Source organism: Hypanus sabinus, chromosome 9 (assembly GCF_030144855.1).
Source record: "Hypanus sabinus isolate sHypSab1 chromosome 9, sHypSab1.hap1, whole genome shotgun sequence".
Classification (NCBI taxonomy): Eukaryota; Metazoa; Chordata; class Chondrichthyes; order Myliobatiformes; family Dasyatidae; genus Hypanus; species Hypanus sabinus.
Window position 1 is genome coordinate 152633132 of NC_082714.1, and position 13666 is coordinate 152646797.

The following is a 13666-nucleotide window of genomic DNA, read 5'->3' on the forward strand; positions in this document are numbered from 1 at the left end:
TTTAGTGGCAGGAAAATCCCTACCATGAGGCAGGGCTGTAGGTATCCCCTACCGAGTGTGAATACGGCATTTCTTAATGCCTTGTTCCCCCACCTCCCCTTCCAGCTGAGCTTCAACAATTGGGGGTTGTGTTGAGCTGAGCACAGCCAGAAGCACTGAGTAGAATTGACTTGCTCACTCACTGAGTCAATGAAGAGCTAACGGCCGCTCTTCCAATGGTCTCTATCCCATCACCATTGCTTCTGTGATCCTCTCCCACTCACTAATCTTGTTCATTTCTGACTATAAACAGCTTAGGTGACAGACAATCCTCAGCATCTATTTCCTATAGGGGAAGAGTCGAGGACCAGAGGGCACAGCATCGGAATAGAGGGACATCCATTTTTGAACAGAAAGGAGGAGGAATGCCTTTAGACAGAGGATGGTGAATCAGTGAAGTTGCCACAGATAGCTGTGGAGACCAAATCATTGGGTGTATTTAAAGTGGAAGTTGATAGGTTCTTGATTAGTAAGTGTGTCAAAGGTTACAGGGAGAAGGCAGGAGAATTGAGTTGAGAGGGATAATAAATCAGCCATGACGAAATAACAGAACAGACTTGATGGGCCAAATGGCCTTGCTCTGCTTCTATGTCTTGTGGTATAATGGAACTGAACCCTGTCATAACCTGAAATCTGCATTTCAAGGAAGTGACACTGAGTTTGATTATCAACCATGATCACTCCGAATACCTCACGGTTTTAGGTTCGTGAGATTCTCCTGAAATAAATGGTTATTTTCCATTAGATTTTGCTTACAAGTTCTCACAACAAAGCAATTGTAATGAATTGTATCATTTCTCACTGCCCTGAGTTTTAAAACATCACTGGCTGAAACAGCAATTCTGTTTTATTTTATTTTACTTAGTATCAGGTACTTGTTGCTTTCAAGGAGCCTGCACTTAGTGGCCACAAAGGGTTACAGACTCAGTCAGCACCATCGTGGGCACAAGCATCCTGACAGCTGAAGATACCTTCAAATGCATCATTAAGGACCCTCACCATCCAGAGAATGCCCTCTTCTTGCCACCACCATCAGCAGCCTGAAGAGCCGCACTCGAAGTTTTAGAAACAGTTTCTTCCCCTCTATCATCAAATTTCTGAATGGCCCATGAACACTTCCCCATTATTCCTTTTCTGCACAATTTATTAATTTACTTGTTCTAACCTTAAGTAATTTTTATGTATTGCACTGTGCTGCTGCCACAAAAGAACATATTTCATGGTATATCTTAGTGATAGTAAACCTGATTCTGTTTCTAATTCTGATCTTCCCTGAGCAGGACTCTATTGACTGTAAAGGCATAAAGATCAAAGTTCAAAAGTTCAAAGTAAATTTTATTGTCAAAGTACATGTATGTCACCATATACAACACTGAGATTCATTTTCCTGCGGGCATATTTAGCAAATCCATAGAATAGTAACTCTAGCAGGATCAATGACAGATCAACCAGAGTACAAAAGATGACAAACTGTGCAAATGCAAATATAAATAAATAATCAATGAGAACATGAGATAATAACATAAAGAGTCCTTGAAAGTGAGATCATTGGTTGAAGGAATATTTCAATGATGGGGTGTTTTTATTCAGGAGTCTGATGGTTGAGGGGTAGTAACTGTTCCTGAACCAAGTGGTGCGAATCCTGAGGCACCTGTACCTTCTACCTGATGGCAGCTACAAGAAGAGAGCATGGCCTGGGTGGTGGGGATCTCTGATCATGGATGTTGCTTTCCTATGAAAGCATTTCATGTAGATGAGCTCAATGTTTGGGAGTGCTTTACCTGTGATGAATCCACTACTTTTTGTAGGACTTATGCAAGATGGAAAAAGAATATGGGAATTAACGTGAATAGTGGCAGCGTAAAACTCAGTCAATAGACAAGAAAATATTACAAATAAATTGCAGAAAATGTTCACCTCAATGGAGTAAGTAATAATCTAGTGCCTTCAGATAAATCTAGGGTTATCCTCTTGTGTGTCTCTACCTTTCTAAGTGAATTTATTTGAGTTAGAGAATGTTTTTCGGAATCAGAATCAGGTTTAATATTACTGGCATATGTCTTGAAATGCGTTAACTTTGCGGCTTCAGTACAATGCAATACGTGACTATGGAGAGGAAGAAACCGTGAATTACAGAAGTTATATATATATATAAAATAGTTAAATACGTTAAGTAGTGTAAAAAATAAGAAATAAAATAGTAGTGAGGTAGTGTTCATGGGTTCGATGTCCATTCAGAGATCGGTTGGCAGAAGGGAAGAACCCATTTCTAAATCACAGACTGTGTGCTTTCAGGCTTCTGTACCTCCTTCCCAATGGTAGCAATGAGAAGAGGGCATGTCCTGGGTGATGGGGGTACTGCTCTTTAAAGATGGTGTGGATACTACTGAGGCTAATGTCCATGATGGAGCTGATTAATCTGTTTTTCTTTATGGAGCTCAGTCAATAAAGCTAAGTTAAGCTGCAGTTACCACTTAGTAACCCAGAATAGAAAGAGATCACACAGAAATGGCTGTTTACAAGATCATCACTCATTCCACTTTCATTGCTCTTGCAAGCTGTCATCTCATTTGTAACATCTGACCTTTGATTAAATTATCACAAATCAACATTTTGGATTCTGCAGGCAGTGTGTGTTGTATGATGTTGCCATTTTAATTTATTTGTTTATGATTGATTTTTATGTCAAAGGTTGTCCTTTAAATGACATAAGCAATGAGGTAAAGAGAGCCCCATGATTTATTGAAGGTAGGCCTAGCAGATAATTGAGGGAACATGAGATATGATAGAGGTGTCCCAGTTGCCTACTTGCTTTTCAGGTTGTAAGACTGGATGAATAGGGAATCACTCCATATTCGATGGTCTCATTATCATCATCATCGTCATTATCGGCTATGTCGTATGACAGAGGTGATCATGATCTCATAGCCATGATTGTTCTTGGCAAATTTTTCTACAGAAATGGTTTGCTATTGTCTTCTTCTGAGCAGTGACTTTACAAGATGGGTGACCCCAGTCATTATCAATACTCTTCAGAGATTGCCTGCCTGGTTCCAGTGGTTGCCTGGTGTCAAGTAATGATATGAATCCAGAAGATATGTTCAAACAACTAGGTAATGATAATATTAGAGATCTAGAAGATTATAAGGCTAGCAGGAAGGAGTTTAAGAATGAAATTAGGAGAGCCAGAAAGGGCCATAAGGAGACCTTCGCGGACGGGATTAAGGAAAACCCCAAGGCATTCTACAAGTATGTGAAGAGCAAGAGGATAAAAGGTGAGAGACTAGGACCAATCAAGAGTGACAATGGAAAAGTGTGTATGGAACCAGAGGAAATGGTGGAGGTACTTAATGAATACTTTGCTTCAGTATTCATCAAAGAAAAGGATCTTGGCAATTGTAGGAATGACCTACAGCAGACTGAAAAGCTTGAGAATGTAGATACTAAGAAAGAGGATATGCTGGATCTTTTGGAAAGCATCAAATTGGATAAGTCGCTGGGAACGGATGGGATGGACCCCAGGCCACTGTGGGAAGTAAGAGAGGAGATTGCTGAGCCTCTGGCAATGATCTTTGCATCATCAATGAGGATAGGAAAGGTTCCGGAGGATTGGAGGGTTGTGGATGTTGTTCCTAGCTTCAAGAAAGGGAGTAGAGGTAGCCCAGGAAATTATAGGCCGGTGAGTCTTACCTCAGTGGTTGGTAAGCTGATGGAGAAGATCCTGAGAGGCAGTATTTACAAACATTTATAGAGGCATAATATGATTAGGAATATTCAGCATGGCTTTGTCAAAGGCAGGTCGTGTCTTACGAGCCTGATTGAATTTTTTGAAGATGTGACTAAGTACATTGATGAAGGTAGAGCCATAGATGGATTTTAGCAAGGCATTCGCTAAGTTACCCCATGCAAGGCTTATTGAGAAAGTAGGGAGACATGGGAACCAAAGGGACATTGCTTTGTGGATCCAGAACTGGCTTGCCCACAGAAGGCAAAGAGTGGTTGTAGGCGGGTCATACTCTGCATGGAGGTTGGTGACCAGTGGTGTGCCTCAGGGATCTGTTCTGGGACCCTTACTCTTTGTGATTTTTATAAATGACCTGGATGAGGAAGTGTATGGATAGGTTAGTAAATTTGCTGATGACACAAAGGTTGGGAGTGTTGTGGATAGTGTGGAGGGCTGTCAGAGGTTACAATGGGACATTGACAGGATGCAAAACGGGGCCGAGAAGTGGCAGATGGAGTTCAACCCAGGTAAGTGTGAGGTGGTTCATTTTGGTAGGTCAAATATGATGGAAGAATATAGCATTAATGGTAAGACTCTTGGCAGTGTGAAGGATCAGAAGGATCTTGGGGTCTGAGTCCATAGGACACTCAAAGCTGTTATGCAGGTTGACTCTGGTTAAGAAGGCATACGGTGCATTGGACTTCATCAATCGTGGGATTGAGTTTAAGAGCTGAGAGGTAATGTTGCAGCTATATAGGACCCTGGTCAGACCCCACTTGGAGTACTGTGCTCAATTCTGGTCGCCTCACTATAGGAAGGATGTGGAAACCATAGAAAGGGTGCAGAGGAGATTTACAAGGATATTGTCTGGATTTGGGAGCATGCCTTATGAGAATAGGTTGAGTGAACTCGGCCTTTTCTCCTTGGAGCTACGGAGGATGAGAGGTGACCTGATAGAGGTGTACAAGATAATGAGAGGCATTGATTGTGTGGATAGTCAGAGACTTTTCCCCAGGGCTGAAATGGCTAACACGAGAGGGTACAGTTTTAAGGTGCTTGGAAGTAGGTACAGAGCTGTCAGGGGTAAGTTTTTTACGCAGAGAGTGGTGAGTGTGTGGAATGGGCTGCCGACGGCGGTGGTGCAGGCAGAAACGATAGGGTCTTTTAAGAGACTCCTGGATGGCTACATGGAGCTTAGAAAAATAGAGGGCTATGGGTAAAGCCTAGGTAGTTCTAAGGTAGGGACATGTTTGGCACAGCTTTGTGGGCTGAATGGCCTGTATGGAGCAGTAGATTTTCTATGCTTCTATGTTGCATAACCAGGACTTGTGATATGCACCAGCTGTTCATCCAACCATCCACCACCTGCTCCCATGGGTTCATGTGTCCCTGATTCCGGGGTGGGGGGTAAGTAGGTGCTACACCTTGCGCATGGGTGACCTACAGGCTAGTGGAGGTAAGGAGCACCTTACACTTCCTTTGGTAGAGACATATCTCCACCTGCCACCCTTAGTCTGTTATCCTTAATGGCCTAAGAATAGAAGTATACATGGAAGAGATAACTTCACTCCCCACATTGTCTTCAGCCTGTCTGGATGACCTACCTCTTAGCTAAGAAGAAAGACAGCGCTGTTTTCCAAATACCAGCAAGAGTACTTACACTACTTTCCTTTCTTTCTGCTTTCCTGCTATCTCTGACTTCAAGTTCAAGTTTATTTTCACAGGCATGCAGACTCAGGACATTAGCCTGCTACAATGACAGGACAGTACATTACAAGATGAGGATGAACATAAGTTAACATAAACTTGCAGAAGTATACATAAATGATAGGTGTAGTAGGCGAGCGATCACTCGAGGCCAGAATGATGTTCTCCTTTGGGGAATCTATCGGTCGGTTCTTGGGTGACTGTAGAGGGTGATCCGGGATCCAGGTGTTCTGGTACAGTGTTGGCAGGAGTATGTGGTGGCTGTGGTCCTTTGGTTGCTCAGTCTGTCCTTTCACAGTTGCCACTTGCTCTCTGTGGCACAGCTCCCTCTTGAACAGATTTCCTCCAAGTCTATCTGTTGAGTGCAATGTCTTCCCAGCTTTTAGATGCAATGCTGAATTTATTCAGGTTGAGTCTGACATTATTTTTGAGGCATTTCCTTTGCCCATCGGGGACTCACAGACCTTCCCTCAACTGTGAGTGAATTATCTATTTGGGTAAACATAAGTTAAACATCTAGATGACTTGACCAATCCATCAGAATAGGTGTTGCTTTATCGTGTTGGAGATCTGTTCATGTTGTCTTCCTACAGTACGCTGGTGCTAGTGTGTCTGCCTTTCCAGCTGATCCTCAACATCTTTCATTAACTGACACATATTGAAAATAAACAACAAAATAAAGAATTTAGAGGATCTCATTGAAGACTATCAAGTATTGAAAGATTTAGATAAAATGGACATGGTGAGGATGTTTCCTATAGAGTGGAAGTCTAGGGCCAGAAGGAACAGCCTCAGAATATGAAGAGGGTCCTTTTAGAACAGAAATGAGGAGGAATTTCTTTAGCCAGAGGGTGAGAAAACTGTGGAATTCATTTCCATAGGCACTTGTGGAGCCCAACTCATTGGGTATACAGTACATAAAGTGGCGGTTGATAGGTTCTTGATCAGCAAATGTATCGAAGATTACAGGGAGAAGTCAGAAGAGTGACATTGAGAGTAAAAATAAATCACTCATAATGGAATGGCAGGGCAAATTCAATGGGCCAGATGGCCTAATCCTGATCCTTTGTCTTATTGGTGTTATGGAAGTACCTTTTGGGTGTTCTATCATATTAAAAACAGGCTTTATAGTTACGTCGTGCTGGCAAATTTATAGAGCAAGGGAAAATAAGGAATATATGACAAGAGTTCTGTCTGAAGAAGTATGCTCTGTAGTAATGACTGCATACTCTACCCTGCTTACTCCACTGAGTTCTTTGCTTTTAAGTTTCAGAAGAGAATGCACAATGTTCCTCTCTCACACATTTAGGCAACAAACCAGGCATGAACTTCTGGGCAGAAGAGTATAGAAAATATTACGTTGATAGAGTGGCTCACCACAATATCGAGACAGATTGAAGTATCAGGAAATGCATGAGTGCATTTGTAGCTACAATAAGACAAGAAGTGTTAAAAATAAAAGATATTATTTTGAGCACTATATTATAAAGAAAGCCTGAATTCAAAACTAGAAGATAAAACTGAATTCAAAATAAAAACTGAATTCAAAACTGCAGTTTACTAAGTTGTTAGAATCAAGCTGGTTACTTAAGGTTGTCATAAACTGGGGTGGTAGTTGGCATAACTTCCCATTACCTATTAAATACTCCCAATGGCATGCATCTCACATAGCATCTGACAAAGAACTACAGATCCTGCTTTTTACATGTACAGTACTGTGTAAAAGTCTTAGGCACATACATACAGCTAAGGTTTTTATTTTTTTTTTATTTTTTTTAGCGTGTTGCACCAGGCAGACAGACATTCTTGTCTGGCGCGTGGTGTCAGGATTGGTCTCCTTTCGGATTAACTGGGTTATGATACGAGCATTCCTGATTCAACCCTTGTTTTTTTTATGAGGCTGAGAGGCAAGCTCGATGCTCAACCCAGCACAGATGGTAAGTGTGCTTGTGGGTGGCCCAACTTGGATTCGAACTTGGGAACCTTCGCTCCGGAGTCCAGCACTGATGCCATTGCACCACCAGCCAGCTTTGGCACAGTACTGTACTTGTCAATATGGAGCGGAAAGTGAGTTTGTAAATCCGGCATGAGCAAAGTGCTGCATATTGGGAATGGTGAGGGTGAAATACCACAGGAGGGGTGTGGGACAGGTGGCAGAGAAGGAGTGCCAGGGCAGGAGGTTGCACAAATGCAGACACACCCTGCCCTGAGTCACCAGGTAAGGTCATTTGATTCCGAACAACTGGCGTATTGATCATTAAAAAATTAAATCAAATCATTAGAAAGAGGTGACATAGGATCGGAAAGTGTTGAATTATCGTGAATAGACCTAAGGATCTGCAAAGGTGAAAAGACCCTGATGGGTGTTGTATACAGACCCCGCAAACAGTAGTAAGGATGTGGCCTACAAATTACAACAGGAGATGGTAAATGCATGCCAAAAGAGCAATGTTACAAACGTCATGGGGGACTTCAATGTGTAGGTAGATTCAGAAAATTGGGCTGGTGCTGGATTCCAGGAGAGTAAATTTCTAGAGTGCCCACAAGATGGCTTTTTAGAGCAACTCGAGGCTGAGCCCAGTAGAGGATTAGATATTCCAAATTAGGTGTTGTGCAATGAACCAGAATTGTTTAGAGAGCTTAAGGTAAAAAAAAAACTCTTAAGGGCTTAGGGGTAAGTGATCACAATATGATCGAAATCACCCTGTAATTTGAGAAGAAGAAGCTAAAGCCATATGTATCAGTATTACATTGGAGTAAAGGGAATTACAGAGGCAAAAGAGGGGAGTTGGCCAGAATTGATTGGAAAAGAACACTGGCAGGGAAACAGCAGATTAGCAATGGCTGGAATTCTTGGAAGCAATTCGGAAGGCACAGGATATATACATCCCAAAGAGGAAGACGTATTCTAAAGGAAAAATGACACATCTGTAGCTAACAAGAGAAGTCAAAGCCAACATTAAAGCCAAAGAGCAGGCATATAATGGAGTAAAAATTAGTGGGGAGTTAGAGGACTGGGAAGCATTTAAAAACCAACAGAAGGAAACTTAAAAAGTTATAAAGAAGGTAAAGATGGAATATGAAAGTAAGCTGGCCAATAATATTAAAGAGGATACCAAAAGTTGGTTCAGGCACATAAAGTATACAAGTGAGGCAAGAGTGGACGCTGGAGAAGTGGCCCTTCGAGCCACGCCACCCAGCATTTCCCCAATTTAATCCAAGCCTAATCACAGGACAATTTAAAATGACCAGTTAATCTGCCAATCAGTGCACCTTTGGCATTTAGAAGGAAACTGGAGCATCTGGAGGAAGCACACGTGGTCACGGGGAGAGCGTACAAACTCCTCACAAGCAGTGGCAGGAAGTGAACCCAGGTCACTGGTGCTGTAAGCTATTGTGCTAACCACTACACTACCATGCTGCCCTATTTGAGGTGCACACCACTGGGAGCATCTAATAGGTAGTGGGAGCTTGATCCCTTAATCAGCCCCAGTTTTAACAATCTTAAGGAACCTTAAAATTAACCCAGTGCATGTAAAAAAAATCAAAAAGTGGTACAAAGTTCTCCATATTTTTTTTTGAATTCCAATTCTCAAAACGGTCAATCTGAATTGATGAAAACCCTGTTACATAAATAAGTTGGATTTGAGATACTAGCTGAAAAGAAAGCGATTTGAAGTGGCTCCTTGGTTGTCAGGTCTTTATGTTCCTACTTGCTTAACCTTCAATTAAGAGCATGCTTGTATTTCTAGCGAAGTGCATCAGGAACAGCCCCTATATTTCAGTTCTGCTCTGATGCATCGTTTTGCACCACACAGCACATTTGTACAGCAGCCCCATGTCCAATGACTAATGAAGCTTCTGTACTCGGCGTATGTTTCTGAGCCAGTTTTTTTTTTATAGAACCTGCAAAAAAAGAATTGGCAAAGTTGAAACTTTGATTGTCACAGGAGATAAAAAAAAAAATCGCCAGAACCTATGAAATGCCCCGTTTGGAATGTGCTTCACAGGAGTTGCAAGCTTTGTTCCAGCAATTTAGGACAAGGCAGCCATATTCTTCCAGTTACTGCCAGACAAATCCAGCCAGGATCGTAACAGAAGAAAAAGAAGAAGAAGGCGGCGGCTATTTGGACATTTATTCCTGCTCCACCATTCCCAGAGTCATAGAGGACTACAGCACAGAAACAGGCCCTTCAGCCCATCTAAACTGTGCCAAACTCTTATTCTCCCTAATCACATTGACCTGCACCTGGACTTTAGCCCTCCAGACACCTCCCAGCCAAGTCTCTATCCAAACTTTTCTTAAAATTTGAAATCAAACCTGCATCCATCACCTCCACTGGTAGCTCATTCCACACTCTCACCACCCTCTAAGTGAAAAATTTCTCCATCGTGTTCCCCTTAAACAGCTTCACCTTAACCAATTACTTCCAGTTGTAGTCTCACCCAAACACAGTGGAAAAAGTCTGCTTGTATTTACCCAATCTATACCCTCATAGTTTCATATACCTCTATCAAATCTCCCCTTAATCTTCTGTGCTCCAGTGAATATACAAATACAACCTTTCCCCATAACTCAGGTCCTCAAGTCCTGGCAACGTCCTCGTAAATTTTCTCTGTACTCTTTCAATCTTATTGAGATTTTTCTTGTAGGTGACAAGAACTGCACACAATACTCCAAATTAGGCCTCATTAATGTCTTATAGATCTTCAATATAACAACGCAACTCCTAAACTCAGTACTTGGACTTACCAAGGCCAATATGCAAAAAGCTCTCTTTATGATTCTATCTACCTGTGATGCTACTTCCAAGGATTTATGGATCATTCAATAAGATTGTGTCTCATCTTTTACTCAGTCACACTGTCCTGCACCTTACGCCAAAGCCTTTGATTGTTTCAAAACTACATATCTTAGTAACGATTACTTTCTGTAAGTAAACCTCGTCAGTCATGTTAGATGGTTGAATTAAATCATAGAGAACAGTTATATGTCATTAGATGTTTGAGGAGGTTTGGTATGTTACCACAGACAATTGAAGAAGTAGAGAGACTTCCAGTAGAGAGACTTCTGACTGACTGTATCACAACCATGTATGGAGCTTCTAATGCACAAGATCAAAAGAGACTACAAAGGGTTGTGGACATAGCCAGTTCCATCATGGGCACAGCATCCACACAACCGAGGACATCTTTAAAGAGCAGTGCCTCAAGAAGATGACATCCACATTAGGGTCACTCACCATCCAGGAAATGCCTTCTTCTCTTCACTACCATCAGGGAGGAATTACAGGAGCCTGAGGACCTCAGCCAACTTTTAAGGAACAGCTTCCAGCTTCTTTCGCTTTGCCATCAGACTTCTGAATAGTCCATGAACCCAAGAACACCATCTCATTATTCCTCTTTTGTACTATTTATCTATCTATTTATTGTAATATATATCGTAACTTTATAGAACTGCTAGTTGTTGAGCGCACTAGGGGATTGGCTGTGCTGGATTGGGTGTTGTGCAGTGATCCAGAGGAGATAAGAGAGCTTAAGGTTAGGGAACCCTTAGGGAACAGTAATCATAATATGATCAAGTTCACATTGAAATTTGAGAGGGAAAAAATAAAATCCAACATGTTGTTATTTCAGTGGAATAAAGGAAATTACAACGGCATGAGAGGGGAACTGACCAACGTTGACTGGAAAGGGACATTTGCAGGAAGAACAACAGAGCAGCAATGGCTGGAGTTTCTGCGAAAAAAATTAGGGAAGCGCAGGACAAATATATTCCAAATAAGAAGAAATTTTCAAAAGGAAGAAGGACACTACCATGGCTGACAAGTGAAGTCAGGGCCAAAGTAAAAGCAAAAGAGAGGGCATACAAGGAAGCCAGAGCTAGTGGGAAAATAGAGGATTGGGAAGTTTTTAAAAACTTGCAGAAGGAAACTAAGATGGTCATTAGGAAGGAAAAGATGAATTATAAAAGGAAGCTGGTGACTAATATCAAAGAAGATACTAAAAGCTTTTTTAAGTATATAAAGGGTAAAAGAGAGTCAAGGGTAGAAAAAGAACCAATACAAAAAGACACTGGAGATATTTTAATGAGAGATGCAGAGATGGCAAAGGAACTGAATGCGTATTTTGCATCAGTCTTCACAGTGGTAGACGTCTGCAGTTTATGGGATATTCAAGCGTGTCAGGGAAGTGAAGTTTGTGCAGTGAAAATTACAGCTGAGAAAGTGCTCAGGAAGCTTAATGGTCTGAGGGTAGTTTAATCTCCTGGACCTGACAGAATGCACCCTTGGGTTCTGAAGGAAGTAGCTGGAGAGATTGTGGAGGCATTAACAATGATTTTTCAAGAATTGATAGATTCTGGCATTGTACCGGATGACTGGAAAATTGTAAATGTTACTCTGCTATTTAGGAAGGGTGGAAGGCAGCAGAAAGGAAACTATAGACCTGTTAGCCTGACATCAGTGGTTGGGAAGTTGTTGGAATTGATTGTTACAGACAAGATTACAGAGTTCTGGAGGCACCTGATAAGATAGGCCAAAGCCAGCATGGTTTCCTGAAAGGAAAATCCTGCCTGACAAACCTACTGCAATTCTTTGAGGAAATTACAAGTAGGGTAGACAAAGGAGATGCAGTAGATGTGGTGGACTTGGATTTTTAGAAGGCCTTTGACAAGGTGCTGCACATAAGCCTGCTTAGCATGATAAGAGCCCATGGAATTACAGGGAAGTTACTAGCATAGATGGAGCATTGGCTGGTTAGCAGACACTAGAGACTGGGAATGAAGAGATTATATTCTGGCTGGCTGCCAGTTACCAGTGGAGTTCCACGGGGTCAGTGTTGGGACCGCTGCTTTTTACGATGTATGTCAATGATTTGGACCACAGTTTTAATGGATTTGTGGATAAATTTTCCAATGATTCAAAGGTAGGTGGAGGAGTGGGTAGTGTTTAGGAAACAGAGACTGCAGAGAGACTTAGATAGTTTAGGGGAATGGGCAAGGAAGTGACAAATGATATACAACGTTGTAAAGTGTATGGTCATGCACTTTGGTGGAAGGAATAAACAGACAGACTATTATTCAAAATGCAGAGATGCAAAGGGATTTGGGAATCCTTGTGCAAGGTACCCTAAAGGTTAACCTCCAGCCTGAGTTGGTTGTGAAGAAGGTGAATGCAATGTTGGCATTCATTTCTAGTAGTATAGAATATAAGAGCAGGGATGTGATGTTGAGGCTCTATAAGGCACTCGTGAGACCACACTTGGAGTATTGTGTGCAGTTTTGGGCTCCTTATTTTAGAAAGGATATACTGACATTGGAGAGGGTTCAGAAAAGATTCACAAGAATGATTCCAGAAATGAAAGGGTTGCTGTATGAGGAACATCTGGCAGCTCTTGGGCTGTATTCCCTGGAGTTCAGGAGAATGAGGGGGGAACTCATAGGAACATTCTGAATGTTCAAAGGCCTGAACAGATTAGATATGGCAAAGTTATTTCCCATAATAGGGGATTCTAGGACAAGAGGGCACAACTTCAGAATTGAAGGACATCCATTTAGAACAGAGATGTGGAGAAATTACTTTAGTCAGATGGTGGTAAATCCGTGGAATTTGTTGCCATGAGCAGCTCTGGAAGCCAAGTCATTGGGTGTATTTAAGGCAGAGATAGATAGGTTCTTGATTAGCCAGGGCATCAAAGAGTATGGGGAGAAGGCAGGGGAGTGGGGATGACTGGAAGAATTGGATCAGCCCATGATTGAATGGTGGAGCAGACTCGATGGGCCGTATAGCCTACTTCTGATCCTATATCTTATGGTCTTATGGTATAGTAACTTTCATGTCTTGCGCTGTACTGCTATCACAAAACAACAATTTTCATGACATATGTCACTGATAATAAGCCCAATTCTGATTCTGATTCACAACCATCTCCAGGTGAAAACATTCCTTCTAGTCTCTGACCTTTATTTTGAGCTTCTAACTTCTAATTCTAGACACTCCAGAAAAGGTGAATTATCGGCTCTGGTTCTACCTCGTCAAGACCAGTAAGAAACTTTCATCTTTACCGCATTTTTCTGAAGGAAAAATGAAGGAGCTCGGCAGGCTACACCCTCCCCTCTTTGAATGTTTGAGAGAGTTGGGAGCCACAAGTTCCTATGTGTGTAAGTACTTTGGAGCAATTACAACCAGGATCAAG